Source organism: Mustelus asterias, unplaced genomic scaffold (genome assembly GCF_964213995.1).
Source record: "Mustelus asterias unplaced genomic scaffold, sMusAst1.hap1.1 HAP1_SCAFFOLD_911, whole genome shotgun sequence".
NCBI classification, from domain to species: Eukaryota; Metazoa; Chordata; class Chondrichthyes; order Carcharhiniformes; family Triakidae; genus Mustelus; species Mustelus asterias.
This window is the reverse complement of record NW_027590857.1, coordinates 119,481-141,110: the sequence shown is the minus strand read 5'-3', so window position 1 is coordinate 141,110 and position 21,630 is coordinate 119,481. Positions and strand designations below refer to the sequence as shown.

Sequence of the window (21,630 nt, the reverse complement as noted above, 5' to 3'; positions counted from 1 at the left end):
GGGGAAACACTAGCTCGGGTACATGCTATCTGTCAGCTACTGCTGGAAGTGTACGTGTGTTCACAATGGGTAGGCAGTACTATTCCCATGGTAAAACAGCCTGCGTAAAGAATGAACACTTATTGAACATATTGACAATTACGTTCTCCTATTACTTCAGCAAGATCTTGGTCTCACTTGAAGGAGTAAAGACAATAGTGCTGAGGCAAAAACAATTAAAAAGACAAAAATCATCTTTCATCATTAATACCACATTGTATGTGAGAAGGAAATGAAAATTGTAATTGGTTTTGAAGTTCACCTGACATCAAACTACTTGAGGTTGGCATCTGTTTTGAAATCCTTGATTGGATTACAGCATTGTAATTCATCTGATTATCTTGGGTGGCACGGTGACACGGTGGTTAGAACTGCTGCCTCACAGTGCCAGGGACCTGGGTTCAATTCTGGCCTCAGGTGACTGTGCAAGCTCCACACAGACATTCACCCCGTGTGCGTGGGTTTCCTCTGGGTGCCCCAGTTCCCTCCCACAGATGTGCGGGTTAGGTTGATTAGCCATGGTAAGTAGCCCCTTAATGTCAAGGGGACTAGCAGGTTAAATACATGAGGTTACGGGGATAGGGCCTGGGTGGGATTGTTGTCGGTGCAGGCTCAATGGGCCGAATGGCCTCCTCCTCTACTGTAGGGATTCTATGATCTTCTAAAAATTGTGTAGCTGTGAACTTTGAAGTGAGGGGCAGGATAGTACTATATATAATAAACTATATCTCCAAGTCAGAGGATCATAGTTGTTAATTAATCAGAAGTAAAGAGTATAAGTAAATTAGGTGGAAAATTCAAATGTGCAGTTTTATGCCCAACTTTGTCCCTGAATCAACTCATTTGCTGCTAAAACTCTCATCTATGCTTTTGATACCTTTTTGGATATTTGTTCCTGTGCACTCCTGGTTGTCATCCCACATTCTATCTTCCTTGAACTTTAGGCCATTCAAAACTCTACTGTCCATATCCAAGTTCCATTCACCCTTCATCCCTGGGCTTGCTGACTTTATGTTGGTTCCTGGTTGTCTTGCTTTTGAAATTCTCATGCTTGTTTTAAAACTCCTACATGGCATTACCCTCCCTTAACTCTGTAATCGCTACTAGCCCCATAACCTGTTGAGCTGTTTGCACTCCCCTCAATTCTGGCCTCTTAAGTATCTCAGATTTTAATCACACCATCATTAGTGGGCATACCTTCATCTGCCTAGGCCCTAACCCCCCCCCCCCCCCCCCCCCCCACCCCCCCCCCCCCCCCACACACACCTCTCCACCTATCTTTTCTCCTTTTAAGATCCTCCTTAAAACCCATCTCTTTGACTGACCAAGCCTCTCGTCAGCTTCCCTATGAGCTCCTTATGTGGCTAGGTGTCAGATTTTGCTTTGCAAGGCACCCCTGAAGCATCTTTTGGATGTTCTGCTGCTTGAGAGGTGCGATATAAAATATAAGTTGCTCTTGATCCACTGGGACCTGAACTCCAGTTTGGGGAACTCAATTCTGTCACTCAGCTTTATTCTTTCTCACAATTTTCTTCCCTTAGCTCTGTTCATGTTACTTGAGACTCCTTGATCAAATAAACTAGCAAGTATAGCTCCATGGAATGAGCCATGCAGAGGCACGATATTTGTTTTTCTCAGGATATAAGGCTGTATTGTGTACCCAGGCATCATTTCATCTCTCCTGCTAGAAGGATTCAAAGTGATATTTTCAGGGTGATGGAATAACTTCTGACATCATCATATTATAGCTGAAAAGACCATTCTGTTGGGACTAGGCAGTAGTTCTTACTTAACTTGGCCAACTGAAGGTTGGAGGTTGTCATCTGTTCTGAAAAAGCATTTTAATTTGTGTGGTCTTTAGCAAATGTGCTAAAGTGTTACATTTCCATTTATTTCCATGGGCATTTTCCCTTGAGGGTGTGAATTTGCAGAGGTGTATTTTGAGGATGATGAAAAATGTGCCATCAGGACCATAAGTCTTGGAGCTCCCACTCCAGAGACTTGAGTACATAATCATTGCTACGTTGCAACAGCGACTATATTTCAAATGTGTGTAATTGACTGTGGAGTGGTTTGGGATGTGCTGAGGTTATTAAAGTCACTCTCTAAATGCAAATTCTTTCTGGTGTTACTTGGATAACACAATACTAAGTCGAGGATTCTACATTTTTTTGCGAGATAACGCGTTTCAAATTGCCAAGTGAAGTTGCTGCAGCAAAAGAATTGGCAAACTGCTGGGAAATTATTCACTTAACAGACAATTATCATAAAATTATTCTTTTTTTTGATTAGACTTTTAGAGTTTTTAGACTTCGAGGAGTAGTTTTAAAAAATACTCGACCATTTGGAACTGAGGGAAAGCATTTTGGATGTGTTTAATTTGGATAGGTGTTATGTTTAAATGAAAACTATTCATCACTCAATTATCCATATTTAATTCCTGATGTGCAGCCTTCATTAGTGTCCTTCATGCCAACTGTATGTCTCGCATTTTCTGCTTCTTATGTCTTAGAAAAAATGGGTACCATTTCATTTCTAAATGTATTTTAAACGAATCTGTGTGTGTGTATATATATAAAACAAACATATATATATCTGTATAAGCTGCCCTGTCCAATGTAAAGTAGACTGGTTTCAGTTAGATTAGAAACCAGTGCTAATCATTGGCGCATAATCAGTAAAATGCTCCAGTTGTGCGGTCTAGCTTGAACAATGTCAGTTTTGAGTTTTCCAAAGCACTATCTGCTGCAATATTTTTGAAGAGAAAGGGAGGAAGTAATAGCTTCCTCTTTCTTTTTCCCCTTGCATCTTTCAGCGTGCCTGCTGCACGCCTGATGTGTGAGTGACAGCTACCTTGCCTCTGTCATTTGACAGCAGCTCCTAGCTCAGCCCAGCAGCAGCATGACGTACCTTTGGGCTCGGTGCTCTGTACATGGTAATGGCTGGGTCTCTGCGAGGCTGCCCAGGGCTGCGGAGCTCTCTGCGCTGCTGAGCCTGGGGAGGGGAGGGCAGCTGCCCTGTTAACTGTTGAAGGAATGAAGCAGCCGGGAGAAGTGGCGGACGCTGTGGGCAGGCAGGAGTAGCCTGGCCATCCGGACACAGTCATCTGAAGGTGGAATGCAGAAGGGCAGCTCAAGCGGCTGAGTCGGAGCTCTTGATTTGCCGCTTTGCAGGTCAGTTACAATCCACTTAGCACATTGCACATTTCAGCAATCTGCTGCCTAACCCGCGCACTGAGAGGGGGGCTGACAACCAGCCCACCCCGGGAGGCAAGTTCAGCCCCGACAAGGAGGGAAGGATTCCCTCACTACAGAGACACACAGCGATCCCAATGGGATCCTTTGGCTGGAAGGAGATATATATAGACATCAGGGAAATGTACCGACACGCCGTGTGCACTCCCCCAGCCGACTTTGTGCAGTTTCATGCCGGATACTTGTACTGAGGTATGCCCTCCGCGCTGTCCTCTTCTGCTGGGGGAGAATCTGCAGCAAAAGGCTGGGATGTGGAGGCTCCTTTCCGGGCTGGCTTTGGCTGCAGGGAAGGGGTCTCGCTACTTCCGAGCCCCCTCAGTTCGGAGAGGATGTGGATGTTGCGGTACGCTCTGGCGGACGGATTTGCATCGGTTTAAAAATACAAATCATTTTAACGTAGAAGGGGAAGAGGGCGCCTGCTGCCCCATCCTGGCATCAAGATGCTGTAGGGAGGAGGCATTGTGTGGGTGCTTTGATTCGGTGAGCATTCAATCCTGGAGGTGGCTGACATTCACTTCAGGGCACATTCCCAATGTGGTCCCTTGAGGAAAAAAAATGTGAAGACTGGGCTGCAATTTGCCACTTAATTGCACTGTAATAACGTTTGACTTCTGCTGTCGACCATTCACTCTCTCTACAGCTGTCAGTATATCCTTTCAATGTGGAGTGTGTGCACTTTGTTAACCTAAACTCAAAGCGAAATACTAGGGATGCTGGAAACCTGAAATAAAAACAGAAAATGCTGGAAAAACCTCAGCAAGTTCGGCAGCATCTGTGGGGAAAGAGCAAAACAAGGGTGTCGTGTCCAATATGATCCATCTTCGGAACTCCACTTTGCTAACCTTTTGATTTGTAAGGGAACAACTAACAAATTTCTTCCCAGTTGCCGTTAGAATCATAGAAACCCTATAGTGGGGAAGGAGGCCATTAAGTCTGCACCAACCCCATGCATTTACCATACCTAGTCCCCTTGATACTAAGGGGCAATTTAGCATAGCCAATCCACCTAACCCGCACATCTTTGGACTGCGGGAGGAAACCGGAGCGCCCGGAGAAAACCCACGTAGACACGGGGAGAATGTGCAAACTCCACACAGACAGTGACCCAACCCGGGTCCCTGGTACTGTGAGGCAGCCGTGCTAACCACTGTGCCACCCTGCTGCCACTTCGTAGTCTCCTTTCTAAAACTGAAATTGCCTTAATATTAAACTAACTGCCATAGCGCCTCAGTTTGAAATTCCTTTTCAGTGTAGCAATAGACTATGTTAAAACGCTTAGGCCAAACATTGTGCTTTTTTTCATCTTATGGGTAATATGCAAGTACTTAAAATGATGATACCAGTGATGCCAAAAAGCAGTTGTATATGTGTTGGGTTGCCCACAGGCTCCATTTGCTCGGTATTTTCTCAAACCACCGACTGGGATTTTGTTTCCCAAATGTCTTACTGATGAAAGGAAACATTGGCTCCAGCTGCATTTCTTTTCAGCAACTGATCCAGCAGCAGGAATCAATGCATTGCTTTTTAAAAAGGGAACTCTTATCTTGTGCAGCCCTGCATTAGACTCCAAGGTAATGACAGAACATATACTATATCAAGCAATTCTCATTACTGGTTTTAGTGGTTTGCTAATTAAAACTGCTGGCTTAAAAAGGCAGTGCGCTGACCATTGATTTCTGACTTTATTTCACGTTACTTCGATTTTTGCTTCTCCAGATTCGAGGTATAATTTAAAAAAAAACTAATTTCAAATTTTAATGTCCATTTTAAATTATTTTCTGTTTCTTGCTGGGCATTGGGTATTTTGGAAGGACTTAGTGAATTTTTGGGGTGGCACAGTTCCCATCTTTTGAACTAAAATGAGTAAAACAGCCTGTGGTTTTATAAAATTTTTATTCCTTTCTTAAAGTTACAAAGCCAATGTGCAGAGTGGACCGGGCAAGCCCAAATTCATCTCCTTGTTGGCTCCAAAAACCAAATTCAAATTGAATCCAATTTATGGTCCCAACAAGAGAGAGACATGCAAGATCCAAGTTGACAAGAAAAGGCATTGCACCTGATCTTGGGTTTGATCTGACGCCTGATCTTACTACAATTGATCTTAGCCAAAAGGCCAAGTCATAGTTCGCTTAATCCTTGTTTAAGTGGCATTGATAGAATTTGCAACTATCCAGCCTTTCTAGTCTGACTCTTCACATTCACCACAATGGTTAGCTGAACATTTAGGGTATTTTCAATTTTGAATGGCCGGCACAGACACAATGGGCCGAAGGGTCTCTTTCCATGCTGCAAAGCTCTATGACGGTATGACTAATCATTGATAATGACAGAGTTGAGCCGAAGAATTCAGATCAAAGGCAAATTCTTTGTGAAGTGCACCAAACGGAAACTTAGTTACAAAATGTTACCACGAAAACAGTGTTCTTTATACTTCACAAAAATTATAGTATCAAGAAGACAGGATGTTAGACTTGTTGGCTAGTAGATTGAAGGCATTCGTTATTTTTTGCTTTACATACGACTGGGCAATTTTCATGCAGTTGAGCTGCGTCTTTGTGTGGCATTTGCACAGTATCTGTTAGTGAATGATTATCAGCTTGTTTTCATGTGAATGAGAGCAGGTGACTATAAGTCACTGTGTAAATAGGCACAGTTAGTGTAATTAGGACAATGTGACCTGAAGCTGTGAGGCACCTGTAAATTCTAAATGCAGAAGGTGCACACCTGAACAACATATATCCCAGTTTTTAACCACTATTTGTAGCCCATATTGGTGATATTAGCATGACTAAATAGCCGTCCACTAGCACTTAGAAGGTTTGAATGGCAATAAAACATAGCTGCGCACAGTTAAACTGAATAGGAATTTTTGGTTGGCAGGTTGCTACTAGTTGTGGTCGAGTTTATAATCTATATTAATGACTTGAATGAAGGAGCTAAGTGTAATGTATCTAAGTTTGCCGACAATATAAAGCTAGTTGGGAAAGTAAGCTGTATGGAGGACTTGGAGACTGCAAAGGGATATAGGTAAGTTAGGTGAGTAGGCAAGTAGATGGTAGATGGGGTATAACTTGGGAAATTGAGTTTCTTCAGAATAGAAAAATAAAATATTTTTAAATGGTGAAAAACTATTACATGTGGATGTTTAGGGAGAGTTGGATGACCTTGTGCAAGAAACACAAAGTTAGCAGCAAGCAATGAGGAAGGAAAATGCTACTTTGGTCCTTTATTGTAAAAAGCCTTGCTGCAGTTGTTTGGTGTGATCATGCCTGGATGACTGTGTGCAGTTTGGGTCTCTGTACCGAACACCAGATATACTTGCCCCAGGGAACATGTAACAATAGCTCACTAGATTCATTCCTGGAATGCAGGGGTGTCCGATTTCTGAGGCCAGTATCTAATGCCCATCTTGAATTGCTCTCGAGAAGGTGGTGGTGTGCTGCCTTCTTGAACTGCTGCAGTCCATGAGTTGTAAGTACACCCAGAGTGGTGTTAGGAAGTGACCCAGTGGCGTTGGTGTTCTTGTGTGTCTGCTGTTCTTGTCCTTCTAAGTGGTACAAGTCACAGGTTTGGAAGTTGAATATGCTCATTCTTTCTGGAGATTATCTGAATGAGAGAGAATCTCAGAAATTAACAAAATTTTGCAAGGGCTTTGGAAGGTAAATGTGAAGACAGTCTTTCCCCGGCTGCAAAGTTTGGAACTAGAGACCTAAGTCTCTGTGTAAGAGAAAAGTCATTTAGCATTGAGAGGAGGAGAAACTTCTTCACTTCCCAGAGGGTTGTGGATGCTCAGTCATTGAGCATTTTCAAGGTTGAGTTCAGTAGGTTTTTGCACACGAAAATATTCAAGGAATATAGAGATGATTTCAAGGATCAATTATAATCTCATTGAAATGGTAGAGCGAGCATGAAGATCGTATGGTCTACCCTGTTCCTATTTCTTATGTTCTTATTAAGTTTTATAAATCTAGATTTTTCTTTTTGGTCCAGTTTGTGCCAGAATGGGATTAACTGCTACGTTACACAAAGCAAGAGAATTTACATTTAATTTCCTGAGATCAGCCAATTAACATAGTTATATGTGTGGGTAGTGTATGAATGATTGAAGTGTAAAATTGCATGGAAGTGAAATTTAAAGGAATAGGTACGATTAAAGAATAACTTAAAATTTCAGAAAGGCTTTAAAAAATTGTGCAAGGCATCAGGAACTAATAATAGCCTTTGCTAATGTTGAAGGGGTGAGATTAGATAATTTGACTGAGGCTGGAGATCTGAAAATAGGATTCATTGGTATGTAAGGCTCTGCTACTTGGTGCCTGAATCTGCTGTAACTTCTAATTATGTGGACACTAATTTAAATGAATGCTTCCTCCAATGATGGATTTTGTAATACCAACTCAAGTTACTGCCCAGCAGCCTCAGCCTGAATGGTGTCCAGGTCTTGCTGCATATGGACACTGATCGTTTCAGAATACAGTTCCTTGGTACTGATGCAGCCCGACACAAGTGCCAGACGATGACCACCTCCAACAATACAGAATCTAACCATCTCCCCTAGATTTTCAATGACATCAGCATTCCTGAATCCCCTATTGTCAACAAGTTAGCACTGACCAGAAACCCAATTGAACCAACCATTATAATGCTGTGGCAATACACATCTCTTTAACCTGATCTTAATGCTCCCTCCACCCACATTGTCTGTATCTTTAAGATCTGGTTGGCTGTAGGGATTCGCATTCTAATCAGTATTCTGTAACTTGATTTTGTGTCTCTGTGCCCTGTTTGAGAGCACATTTCCACTCCATCTGACGAAGGAGCAGCGCTCCAAAAGCTAATGGTATTTGCTACCAAATAAACCTGTTGGACTTTAACCTGGTGTTGTTAAAACTCTTACTGGGCTCCAAGAGCAGGTCAGAGACTGGGAATTCTGTTGCAAGTAACTTGCCACCTGACTTGTCAATGTCTGTCCACAAACTTAAAGGCGTAAGTCGTGAGTTTGATGGAATATTCTCCACTTGCCTGGATGAGTGCAGCTCGAGCAACACTTGAGAAGTTCAACACGATCCAGGAGAAGGAGACCACTTGATTGACGTCCCATTCACTATCTTAAACGTTCTCTCCCTTCACCACCAACAGTGGCAACAGTGTGTATCATATACAAATTGCACTACAGCAATGCATAAAAGCTCCTTTGACAGCACATTCTAAACTCATGACCTCTACCACCTGGAAGAAGGCAGCACATGCATGGGAATAACAACATCTGCAAGTTTTCTTCCAAGCCACATACCATCCTGACTTTGAACAAGACTGCCATTCCTTCACTGCAAGTGGCACCTCCAGGCTGTCTGGTGGTCAGTGCTGGGCATCATCAATGTGCCAGTTGGGCATTGGCTGGCCATGCACCTGACAACCCGGGGGCTTCAATGGTTCTCCCAGTGTGACCATTGTGCCAGGTCTCCGCTTGTGAAGACCAGTAATGATTCTCGCCGTTATTGCGCCATGCCTGAAGGCCAGAGAATTCCATGCACTGGGATTTGTGGCATTAGCGCCACGAGACAGAGAACAGGAGAATCTCAAACTGTTGGCGGGGGATGTGAAACTGATTTTAAGGCCCGCGCGCTATTCTCTGGGATTGGCACAGTCTGCTAAAGGCATGGTGAGGTTGGAGAATCCCCAACTCCCTTCCTTCCCACAGTCCAACATCTGAATGGTGAATACTAATTCATTTTTAGCCACTGAGTTACATATAAATTATTTTACGTTGACAAATCACATGCCAGTGTCTGCCAGAGAAATTGGTGAATAAATTTGCAGGGAAGTGTCGCTCAGTAAAATACTCAATTATGTCATGAATGGCTGCCTAAAGAGTGTGAAGCTGAGAAATTGCAGGAATATTTCACATAGAAATGATCAAGGATGTCTCCATTCGAGTTTGAGTGGTCATTCCGCCAATGTTTAGAGCAAGTTTGTTAGAGAAACTTAATTGAGAGCATACAAGGATAATCCCAATGAAAACAGTAGCAAAAAGCTATTTTTGATATCCAAAGGGAGTTGAAGAGCTGTGATGTGTCTCTCAGAATGAGAAATGATTCAACCAAGATTCCTTTTATTCTGTGGTCAAACACAAGAAAACTGCGTGAGTAAGTGAAAGGGAAAGAATGTTTTGTTTTGGTCGATGGTTGTAGCAGGTGGACAATTGTTGAACCCTTGCCCAATACTACAAGTGCCAAAACCATTGAGGTTTTGAAAATTGTTTTTACAAGTTATGGGTTGCAAGAGGCTTTGGTGTTGGATAATGGTCCGCAGTTTATGTCAGAAGAGTTTGAAATATTTCTGAGTAAGAATGGAGTCTAACACACTTTAATACCACCATATCACCCGGAATCGAATGGTGCTGCAGAAAAAAGTGTACAGATTATGAGGAGATTTTGCAGAAGTATTTGCGAAGTGACAAGCTCGGCAGTAATTTCCATGTTTCTCCTTGACACAGGCTGGACAAGTATCTGTCCTCTTGCCAAATAACCCCAGAGTCTGAAACGGATTTCTCACCTTGCTTCTAGAACAAGGTATAGTTTGCTTCACTCCGATAATAGCTAAGTAAGACAAAGTGAAGATGACTCATGATTCCGTGCTGGTCAGGGGCCATAGTGCAAAACTGCTGAGGTGAGAAGGCAAGTGTGTGTTTGAAATTAAAGTAGAGACTGGGTGCATTCACATCTCTAGTGAAGAATGGAAACTCTACTGATGTCTTTTATTTGTGCAAAAGAGGAAATCTGACAAAGGGAGAGCTTGAGAAATCTCCTAAGGTCCAAATTCCTCCTGCAGCCTGAAGGGAAAATCAGAGACTGTGGAAGCCACAAAGAAACTGCTTGCCAGTATCACAGGATCCAACCAGGGGAGCAAATTGAGTCTGGGTCTTTGATTAAAACTAATCCATCAATGTCATAGTTCCAACCATTAATTAAGTTCAGGTTTGACCAAGAGGTTGATTAGGAGGGAAACATAGAATATGAGAGTAAACTTTCAAGGAACACGTAAGTGGACTGTAAAAGCTTCCATAAGTAAAATGAAAAAGATTGGTGAAGACATATGTGGGTCCCTTTATCGCCTGAAACCGGAGTATTGAAGATGGAGAACAAGGAAATGGCCGAGCAATTAAGCAACGACTCTAGTTCTGTCTTCACAGAAGAGACAAATCTAGGGAAGCAAGGGTTAAGTGAGAAGGAGGAATTGAAAGAAAATAGTATGAGTAAATTTACATCCCAGGGCAGCCCTGGAAAAAGTGGGTTCATTAGTTGTCATCTTGCAAAAATCTGCATATTCTGAACATTCCCAGCAGATTGGAGAGCGGCAAATGTAACCCCACTGTTTAAAAAAAATGAGGGAGGGAGAAAATGGTGAATTACAGCCCGGTCAGCCTAATATCAGTATAGGGAAAATGCTGGAGTCTGTTATAAAAGATGTGATAACAGACAGGATGTTCAGAAAATGTCAGTGGGATTAGACAAAGTCAGTATGGATTTATGAAATGGAAATCATGTTTGACAAACCGACTGGAATTATTTGAGGATGTAACTGAAATGAAAGACGTCGCCAAAGTCCCAGAGGACCACAGGCTGCTCTCCCCTTTGAGAGAGGGAGACAGCTGATTAGTAGTGATTTAACCTACGTGTCACCACAACTCGGGTGAGGGGCAAGGTTGAGAAGGTGCAGCCCTCATGGATAATCTCAGTGGATATGGGAATTGAAGCCACGCTGTTGACATTGCTTCAAACACAAACCAGGCATCCAGCCAGCTAAGCTAACCCCTACAAAAGGCGATAGTCGGGAAGCAAACCTGGGTCAATTGTTTGCAAGGCTAACTCGTAAAGTAGATAAGGGTAAATGAGTGGCTGTAGTGTATTCAGAAAGTTTTTGATAAAAGTCCCGTATAAGAGATTATTGTGAAAAATTGAAGTGCATGCGATTTGAATGAGGGAATCAAATAAAGTATTTCCATGTTTGCCGATGACATGAAACCTGGTGAGATTTGAGTGATGAGGATGTAAAAAGGTTAGATAAGTTGAGTGAGTGGGTGAAAACACGGCAGATACAGTATAACATGATTAAGTGTGAAAATATACACTTCAGTAGGAAAGGCAGAATGGCAGAGTATTTAAATGGTGATAGACTGGTCATGTTGATGTACAAAGGCTCTTTGATTTCTGTGGCTAGGAGAACAAATGTCAGCGCTTAGTGAAAGCAGAACTAAGGATCAAGTGACAGATGGTCCTGTTTTGGGTGGGGGTGGTTGTTGTGTTGGGACAAAAACAAAATTTGGAAATTAAAAAATGGGGTCAAGAAGGAGGAGAAAGGTCACAGTCTAAGTTGTTGAACTCAGTGTTAAGTCCAAAAGATGATATGCTGTTCCTCCAACCAAAAGCAAAAATGCTGGAAGATCTCAGCAGGTCTGGCAGCATCTGTAAGGAGAGAAAGGAGCTGACGTTTCGAGTCCAGATGACCCTTTGTCAAAGCTTTGACAAAGGGTCATCTGGATTTGAAACATCAGCTCTTTTCTCTCCTTGCAGATGCTGCCAGACCTGATGAGATTTTCCAGCATTTTCTCCTTGGTTTCAGATTCCAGCATCTGCAGTAATTTCCTTTTATCTGCTGTTCCTCCATTTTGCATTGGGCTTCACTGCAGCAGGCCAAGGATGGGCATGTGGGCAGGAGGGCAAGATGATGAGTTGAACCAACACGTGATAGGAAGGTTAGAGTCATGCTTGAGGACTGAGCTGGGAAGGAAATCAGATTAGTTAATGGAGGGTATATAGGAAGGAAGATGAAAATAGTTGTTGCTCTTCCCTGTTCCTTTCTTTATATAATGTACAGCTTTTTAGAAGGAAAAGTTTGAGGTCATTTAATTACAGTTTAAAAAATTACCTCTTTCCAGCTCTTTTGATGATCTCCTTTGGTCGACGTCTTTACTAAATAAAACATAACAGAAACCTCTGACGTGGTTAGATTCCAATGGTCACGTTAAACACAATCTTGAAGAGCCAGACATGGTTGTCGTAAATGGAGAAAATGTCTCTTTTTCGCCTCGAGTTTGCCGGAGTTATAGTTGGTTATATGGGCATACGTGTTCCTTGTTCAAGTGCCTGTTTTATGAGTGACTCTGGATAATATGCCGTCAGTGTATTGAAATGCAGGAGGCATTGCAGCTGAACAGAGTAATGGTCGCATCTGACAAATGCACAGACCAGTAGCAATTTCTATGTGGTGAACCAGAGTATTTCCATCTGATTGTTTTCCCCTGCCTTATTCCAGGGTCATAGAGTATGAGCAACAATCTTTCGCCAGATGTCCTGTAGATTATTTTGTCTTTTGTATAGCTGACCAATGTTACTTAGTCCTGGATAAATTAAATGGTAGTTGAACTGAAACAAGTATAGGCTTTATGAAGAAATATATGTACATTCAAATTATTCATTTGGTGTGGCCAGCCTCTAATTTTGTTGTTCGTGAGTGTATGGCATTTGAGCTGAGTAGTTTGGCAATAATTATATCCTCCAGAATCATTACCTGCAGGTGACGAACAAGCTTTGTGTGGGGAGAAACGTGGAAGAAGTTGTGGAAGCCCATTCATTTTTCATGCTCGCCTGAAGGCACTTTGATTTCCGTGAAGATAATTCAATTTTTTTGTCTGGAGCTGTGCATTGCTTTTCTGTATAACTCTCTTGACTATAATTGAAGTGTACATAATAGCAGAGTGTCACCCCAACCCTTCACTGCAATTTACGCGTAATACCGCATTTAATTTACGCCGCAATTAAATATCTGAGCCTAATACTGTAGCTGTTATGAACCAAAAACAAATGATTTTTTTCCCTACATATAATAGCACAGCCTATTCCTTCATTCCAGGAAGATGCATTAGTTTTGCGAATTACAGCCTGTACACATCTGTATCTATAGGTGAGATTCAGCTGAAAGATTATTTGCCGTTATATTCAGTGACATGTTGTGTCCGACTGCCCATCCCATTACATAGCTTCCTCAGCAACAGTGGAGGACTCGGACCTTTCCCTCTGTCCCTGTTGAATACTGTGGAATTTAGTACGTTTGTTTATTAAATATCGCTGTGTAGTGATAGGTATATTTTCATTCCAACTTTGCCACTCTGCAGATGAATCGGAGTGTCTACTCCCCTACAGGCAAACCTCTCAATCAATTCAGCAAGGCATCCACAGCTGAAATGTATTAGAATGTTTCTTTCATACTTCACTTCAAAAGCCTGCATTGTCATGGGGAACCGGTTTGTGCTGCTCGCTTATAAACCTGTTTGAAATCCTGTTTGAAATTTGTGGTGCTGAAATATCTGTCATATTTTATTTTGGTAGCAAACTGCCTTTGGTATTTTCCAACCTCCAATAGGAACTATGTCTGCCACTAGATGATGACAACTCTGCTATGTTGTGGTAACTTGGAAAATCAGATTCTCCCACATTGTATCGTGGGATTATGGAGTGCTGTGGGGGATAGTATTCTGCACACTTCTGTTTCAAATTAACTCCATTGTTCTATGGTGACTGAATAAGTATAAATGTTTGAGTGTTTGTAATTTCCATTATTTTAATTGGGGGCTGGGGTAGATTTTGTGTTCCTGCTTTGAAGCGGGGCGGGGGGGAGTTGTGGAGTGGGAAGTCCTGCAAAAGTTCCAAAACATTGTCTCTTCCCACCCTCCCCAGTCTTGTAGATCCATCATATATCTATGTTTTAGAGCCATCAAACATCAGAAGCGGCCTGTTTGTATCCTGTTCCACCCAATTGTAATGTTAAAGACCCATAAATCTCCTGCCGCAATTTCTCAAAAGTCTGTCTTCACATTTTGCTTCAGAAGTGTTTGATAATGTAATTTGTTACGGGTAATCCTGCTCTAACTTATTTCTCCTCTTTCCCGACCTTTTGCGAGTCACCATTCTGTCCATTTGCCATTGCCAATTGCTTAAACTCCAATTGAACTTCTCTATGAATTCCCAGTCTAAACAAACTCCTCCTTTGGAAGTACTATTTTAATTCTGTTCTTAACTCAGTTGCCTGTTGACACAATAATGCGTTTTCTGCTTAAACATGTGTGTTTGCAGTATTATCTCTCTCTGTATTAAAGGATAATTGACGCATAGCAGATTTATAAAGGCTGTTTCTATTATAAATATGGGTAAAGGAATTTATGATGTGAATATAAATTTCAGACTTGATTTTATGAACACAAGAAGGGGACTGAGTTATGTGTGCATACTCTGGTTCACTCTCTCTCGACCTCCAAGCCTGCTTCACCTGTAGACTATATTTGGCCTTCACTCCTTATGTACAGTGCCACAGGGTGTTAACTAATATGCTCATATTGCAATATTTTCACTAAAAATATTTCTGAAGTGTATGACAAAATTGGATAAAGATAACTTCCAAAAAGATATGACACATTTTGCATCCATGTGTAATGCCTCAAATGCCTTGTATATAATGTAGTGCTGTACTCCAGAAAGTCAGTTGGTGGAAAATGGAACTGGAGCCAATCTTAGTTTATACAATTCACTAAGTTGCACATTACAATTCTGCACTTCCCAAAATGACACCCACATTGCTCAAGTGAATCCTCAGAGAATGCTCACCACCTGCATGCAATTAATCCATGCTGATGCATTTTATTAATAAATCAATATAAATTTTTGGCTTTTTTTATACCATTATAAAGTGCCCTCAATAAACTGCTCAGTTAGCAGCAACAAGTGCAAGGTTTATGAAGTAATGGAGACTGTAAGTAATTATCTGTTGGATCTTATGGAAGTTTATTCTAAAAAATCTTTGTATTGTCAGAAAATCAAAGCTGTGAAACATGGAAACATAGAAAATAGGAGCAGGAGTAGGCATTTGGCCCTTGGAACCTGATTTGCCATTCGTTCTGATCTTGGCTGATCATCCAGCTCCCGGTTTCCCCCCATAGCCTTTGATCTCTTTAGCCCCAAGAGTAATGAAAACATAAGAATGTTTTAGTCTCAACTGCTTTCTGTGGTAGTGAATTCCACAGGCTCACCGCTCACTGAGATGAGGAGAAATGTTTTTCACCAGTCCTAAATGGTTTACCTAGTATCCATAGACCATGACCCCATGTGTATCCATAGACCATGACCCCTGGTTCTGGACTGTCCCTCCATCAGGAACATCCTTCCTGCATGTACCCTGTCCAATCCTGTTAGAATATTACTTTCAGCGACTGGTGTACAAGGATACCCAGTTTTCATTTCACATTCTGCTCTCTCAATTTATAACCATTCGCATAATAATCTGTCATCCTGTTTAAACTTCATCTGTCATGCACACTCGCTCAGCCTGTCCAAATCACAATGGTGGACCTCTGCATCCTCCTCACAGCTCACCCCTCCTACCCAGCTTAATGCAATCTACAAATTTGGAGATATTGCATTTAGTTCCTTCATCTCAATAATTAATATATGTTGTGAATAGTGGGAGTTCCAATAGTGATCTCTGCGATACCCCAGTGGACACTGCCTGCCATTCAGAAATAGTCCTGTTTATTCTTGCTCTTTGTTTCTTGTCTTCCAGCTAGTTTTCTATCCATCTCAGTACATTACCCTCAATCTCATGCACTTTAGTTTTACATACTAATCTTTTATATCGTACTTGTCAAAGGCCAAATAAACCACATCCACTGGCTCTCCCTCATCAACTCTACTAGTTACATCCGCGAAGCAATCCATTAGTTTATCAAGCATGATTTTCCTTTCGTAAATCCAGACTCTGTTTGATTCTGCCACTGTTTTCCAAGTGCTCTCCTATTCAATCTTTTATAATGGACTCTAGCATTTTCCCCAGAACCGACATGAGGCTGACTGGTTTATAATTCCCCGTTTTCTCTCTGCTTCCATTTTTAAGTAGTGACCTGCTCATTTGCCTTTTTTGCATTTGACTATTTTCAGTTCGTGTCACAAATGATTTTTTTTCAAATTATGAAATCCCTGAAATTGATAGTCAATAATTGAGAGTACTGTCAAGGTTCAGAAGAGCAAATATTTAAATCAGTAAATGAAAATTAGGGGAGGACAGATTTAGATCTTAAAGGGCTGAGGATTGTAGGAGGAAGGAAACATTCAGGTAGAGAAAGAAAGGCCTAATTTTGAGATGTTATGAAAGAAGCAGATTCGAGCAAGAGCGTGTCAACAATCTTGTTTTCAATACTGTGGGTTTGTAGAAGTAGGAAGAACCTGTAAATTTCAAGTTCTGAAGGATCAGGGACAGTTCAGAGAAGCATGAACTATAAAATCATTGATTAAAGTAAAGAAGAAGGAGAGCACTGGAGAAAGGCCTGCAAACAATGATATTTTTCTTCTCATCCACCTTGAAGTGTGAGAGGCCCTTGAAGTGCCTCTCCAGATACAGGAGTGATATAAAACTCCTTGTGTTTAAGGCTTCATAAAGAGTTTGGAGGGAAATAAATACGTTATGCAAAAGACAAAACAAGAGTCTTTTGTCATTTAAATTACATTTTTAGCTCCGTTCTACCAGTGCTGATCAGAATGCACTGTGCTTCTTTATTGCTGGACCTGAATTTACAGTTGTATACCACTAAGTTGATTAAAACTTTCAATGAGCAATTATTATAGCATATAATACTTTGTGCAGACTAGCAGAACGTATGATAAATCAAAGAAATTGCTCCACTTATTAAGATAGGAATGATACAAAATTGTACGAAAGGAATGAATTTATAAGATGCATTTTCCGTTCAAAAGAGGTCTGTGAAGGATAAGGTGTAAACGCAACGTAAAATATTTAACATATGAATTAAAATAATATGTAAAAATATTTATGGCCAAATTGGTGTAATTGTTTTATCAGATCAATAAAAAGAAAGATCAGAAATGCTATTTATAAATCGTTGAATTTTTAACTCTGCTGTGTTGCCATGGTTATAAATCATTGTGTGGTAGCATCTAACATGGAGGTTAAGATTCTCAGAATTCCTTTTTACTTCTGTAGTAGGAAGGGTAAAATGACTTCACAAATGCTTCACTTGGAGTGCTTCAACAAGTAGAAGATAAATTTCTGTTAAGAAAGAGCCAGACTGAAAAGATTTTGATTTCAGCATTTATTTTCTCCACTTTTTAATTGTACCCAAATCATTTTTTTGGGTTTGGATTCCTTAGAATCCCTACAATGCAGAAGGAGGCCATTTGGCCCATCAAGCCTGCAGCAACTCTCCGGTGGAGCATTTACCCCTCTAATCCCCCTAAATGACACATCTTGGGACACTAAGGGGCAATTTTGCATGGCCAATTCACCTAACCTGCACATCTTTTGTCTGTGGGAGGAAACCGGAGCATCCAGAGGAAATCCACACAGGGAGAATGTGCAAACTCCACACAGTCACACAAGGTTGGCATTGAACACGAGTACCTGGTGCTATGAGACAGCAGTGCTTACCACTGTGCCGCACACTATTGACAAATTTATTTATTAATATAATGTGGAATCTAATAAAACTCATGAACTCTGTAATCACGGGAAATCGGTTGCGTTGTTTAGTTCATATGTTCAGGAGGTAGTGATTCTTTGCCCTGCCTACTCAAATGTTGAAAATTTTTAATGTGGAATGGATGCTTTGCTAACATGCCAAGCTCCCTTACCAAGAGCACCGTTGGATGTTTAAACCATCCAGGAATCTTATCAGTAAACAAAGAAAATTACAGCACAGGAATTACAGCCCTCCAAGCCTGCACTGACCATGCTGCCCGTCTGAACTAAAACCCCCTACCCTTCCGGGCACCATATCCCTCTATTCCCATCCTACTCATGTGGAAACGGGGTGGAACCACAGTTGCCAGTCGCTGCACTGCAAATGGATACAATGATTGACTTGAGGTAATTTGAGATTGCTCAAAACCAGTCAGTAGGTGGATGGGTAATGGGGAGAAGGATAAAGATGATTTTGTTTTACCTCCCAAGAATAAGTTGATAAATATTAGCATTCTTTTGATTGTGGTAGTGGAGAATATTGACATTTAAAAATGGGAATTGTAAGTACGCCAATAAGAATTTCTTGTGTGCTGTTTTAGTCATTTAAAAATACAGTAGCCATAATGTTATGATCCTATAGTCAGGAGGAACAATCTGTTCTGAAACGATTTTTGCTGATCACTATCTAATTGATGTTGTGTCAAACTCACCTGAAAAGGCCACTATGAATCATTCCTTGTAATTGGAGCTTATTTATCAATCTTGATGTGAGACCAACTGGGCAGTGTATGAAGAAATAAGGGGTCTTGCTATGGGAGTGTGCAAGACAGTCATGTATTGCCATGTGTGCCATACTTGGAGAAGCATTTCTGCAAAATTTAGCCAAGGGCACTTGGTGTGATTGATCCCATGTTGTCTTTTATTGTGAGGTGGGTTGCACAGCACTGGAACAACAAAGGAGACTGCAGATTACATACATGTGTTTCAAAGCCAGGTTTATAACCCCAATTTTAAGCCCCACCTTTGACCAAATGGGGCAGTAAGGGGTGAACGTTAATGCATCCCCTCCCCATACTCTCTGCACTGTTGCCATTACTCGAGCTCTTGGATTTCAGGCAACCTGAATCCTCAGCTCAGGCAGCCGGGTCTTATTCGCCAATTGTGGTGAACCATCGTTGGTTACCACTGTGGGGTTATTCCAATGTTACTGTTGGGTTAGGGTGTTGCCACTGTGGGGGTTGTTATAATGTTGTTGGGTTAGGGTGTTTACACTGTGGGATTAATATACCTGTGGTGGATGCTGTTATGGCACATCCCGGTCGGGCCCCGCCTCCTGGGGAGAGGTATAAGACCCTCTGCTCAGGCGGGACCCCTCCAGTCTGGATTGGTGTACTCGTGTTAGATAGTTCCATTGTTTGTCAATAAAAGCCTTCAATCGCTGAAGCCTTGTACCTCGTGCTTGATTGTCGCGCATCACCAATGTTGGTGTCTGATGATGTTATTTAGACCTCAACACAATTTTAACCTTCAGCTGGATAAGCTGCGCTCAGTGCCAACCGTACCAGTGAATCCTGAAGAAACAGATCCAGGACTGGAGGTCCAGGCAAGTAAAGTTTTAAATTCTTCTTTGGTTTCTTTCTGGGATGGAAGGAGCAGGAATGCTCCTCTGGTCGCCGCAAATAATTCTTGCTTATCCAAAAAATTGGGACTTGTATTAACCTGGATTCCTTAAAGAGGAGATTATTTCATTCGATTAGTCTTGTTTGAAAATGAATGCAGTTCCAGTGAAGAACCCTTGTGATAGACTCGCACAATTTAATCACAAATTCACTTTAGTTGAAGGCACGAGTTGGGAAAGTTTTAAATTGTGGAGTTATTTGCTCCAATCAGTGAGTGAGTTTGAAGAAAAGCTGCTTTGTCACCTCAGATTTTTCAGGTGCCATTTTATGTAAAGCCAATGTAAGTACTAGAAATAGAAAGTCACCTCCAGTTAAGCAAGTAGTTTTATCTCCAAAGAAATGGACTGTCCTTTGCATAAACCAGAAGATTTCATTCTGTTCACACCATTTTCATTCAAATGAATACAATGTCAAGGGGTCAAAATTCAAATTGGAGTCCACTGTGCATGAACCGATCGATCATTGTGTTTCAGAATGTTCATGCCACTGTAAGTGAAGTTGACAAAGCTTTGCTGTGTGTCCTTTGCTGCTATAAATGTAATATAAGCTATAGAAAGTTGTTGAAGTTAGACTACTTTCACTGAGGGTGCTATTGCAGCAAGAGGATGAGCCTAATTTAGAACTTTGGCAGCCCTGGCCGATGCAAATAGTATTTCAGTGCATCAGTGTTCAAAGAGTGAAAGTTAAAGGAGATTGTACTGTGAATAAAGTTATAGTCACTTTATTTATACCAATATGCAAGGACATTTTCCCATCATCTGTCAATTTTTTCCTCTATGCTTCTCTCCTGATAGCATTTATGCTGAAGTATGATTTTATGGGTGACATTTTTAAAAGCTTTGTAAACAAGAACTTGTCAACTGAGTCAAAATAGGAGATAAAGAAAGGGTGACAAAGCTTTTAGAGGTGGGTTTTAATGAGTATATTTATGGAGGAGAAAAGGGAAGTGGTACACATTTAAAGAAGGAGTTCCGTAGTGTTTGACAACTGAAGATATGCTTGCTGTTGGTAAAGTGAAGGAAGGTGGGGTCTGCAAACGTAGGGCAGGATTTTCCAGTCCTTCCCGCCACCTTCTCCGAATGTGATCCCCTTATCCCATCCTTGCAGTGGGTTTCCCAGCAGTGGGACAGGCAAACCATGTGAATCTCCATGGATATCAGCGGGACCAGAAGGTTACACCAGCGGCCAATGGCGAACCACTGGAAAATCTCAATTGTAGTCAGGATAATGAATAGTCCAGCTTGACTTGGTACTGAGTCCATATTGGGGGTTTGGAGTTTATCTGGCTTGCCATTACTCTTCCCCTTTTAAAAGAAAAGGGGATAATTTAATAAATTTAGACTTTATTTAATTTTATTGTGCACAGCTGAATTACTGGACCCCCAAATAACCCCTTTTTAACTTTTTTAATTCAGCAGAGATATAACCACTGGGCAAAGATTCCGACACAGAATTAGCAAATAATACCAAAGTTTATTGAATAAATAAAAAAATGAGAACAAAATACACTTACCAATTAACTGAAGGTGCAAAAGAATCAAAAGGTATACTTAATATTACACTGTAGACTTCACAATTTCAAAGGAGGGGGGGCGGAGGGGACGGGTAGTTCATGAGTAGTGGAAAATGACCTCAACCCTGACAGGAATTCTGCATCTGTCTTGGAAGGAAATCGCACTATCTGGGGTCGAGCCAACAGGAATTCTGCCTCTGTCCCTGGGCCTAGTGCTAAACCATCCATTTTTCCATGTCAGCAATTCTGTCTCTGTTCTGGTGAACACACAATACAATCGTTTTCCCTTCACAAGATGATTCCCGAAACCTCTTTTATACCTAATTCTGGCATCATCCCACCTCAGCCCACAATTGTTGTTAATAATGTTGTGAGGATTAACTGCCAATCTGCATGCATTGCCTTAAACATAAAACAATGGATTATTTCGAGATGTATTCTTTATCTTAATACCTACACTTCACAAGTGTCTTATTCATTAGGCCCTGGGCTAGACTTAGTCAAAGACAGTTTGCTTTGTTCGGGGTCTTGGCAGAATACTGCAGTTGCTTCCCACAGACACTCTCACAGCATGCTTAAAATATGGGTAGAAATGTTAGTAGAACAAACAGAAATAAATGTT

General features: G+C 41.3%; 1 protein-coding gene across 1 annotated transcript in view; it reads left to right on the top strand.

Annotated features, from left to right (window-relative positions):
* Positions 1-2,957: 2,957 nt before the first annotated feature.
* LOC144487596 (dystrobrevin beta-like) overlaps positions 2,958-21,630 on the top strand; it is a gene marked incomplete at its 3' end in the record, with an annotated part of 128,834 nt that continues 110,161 nt past the window's right edge. The window contains exon 1 of the mRNA XM_078205681.1: positions 2,958-3,212. The remainder of the gene's footprint in view (positions 3,213-21,630) is intronic.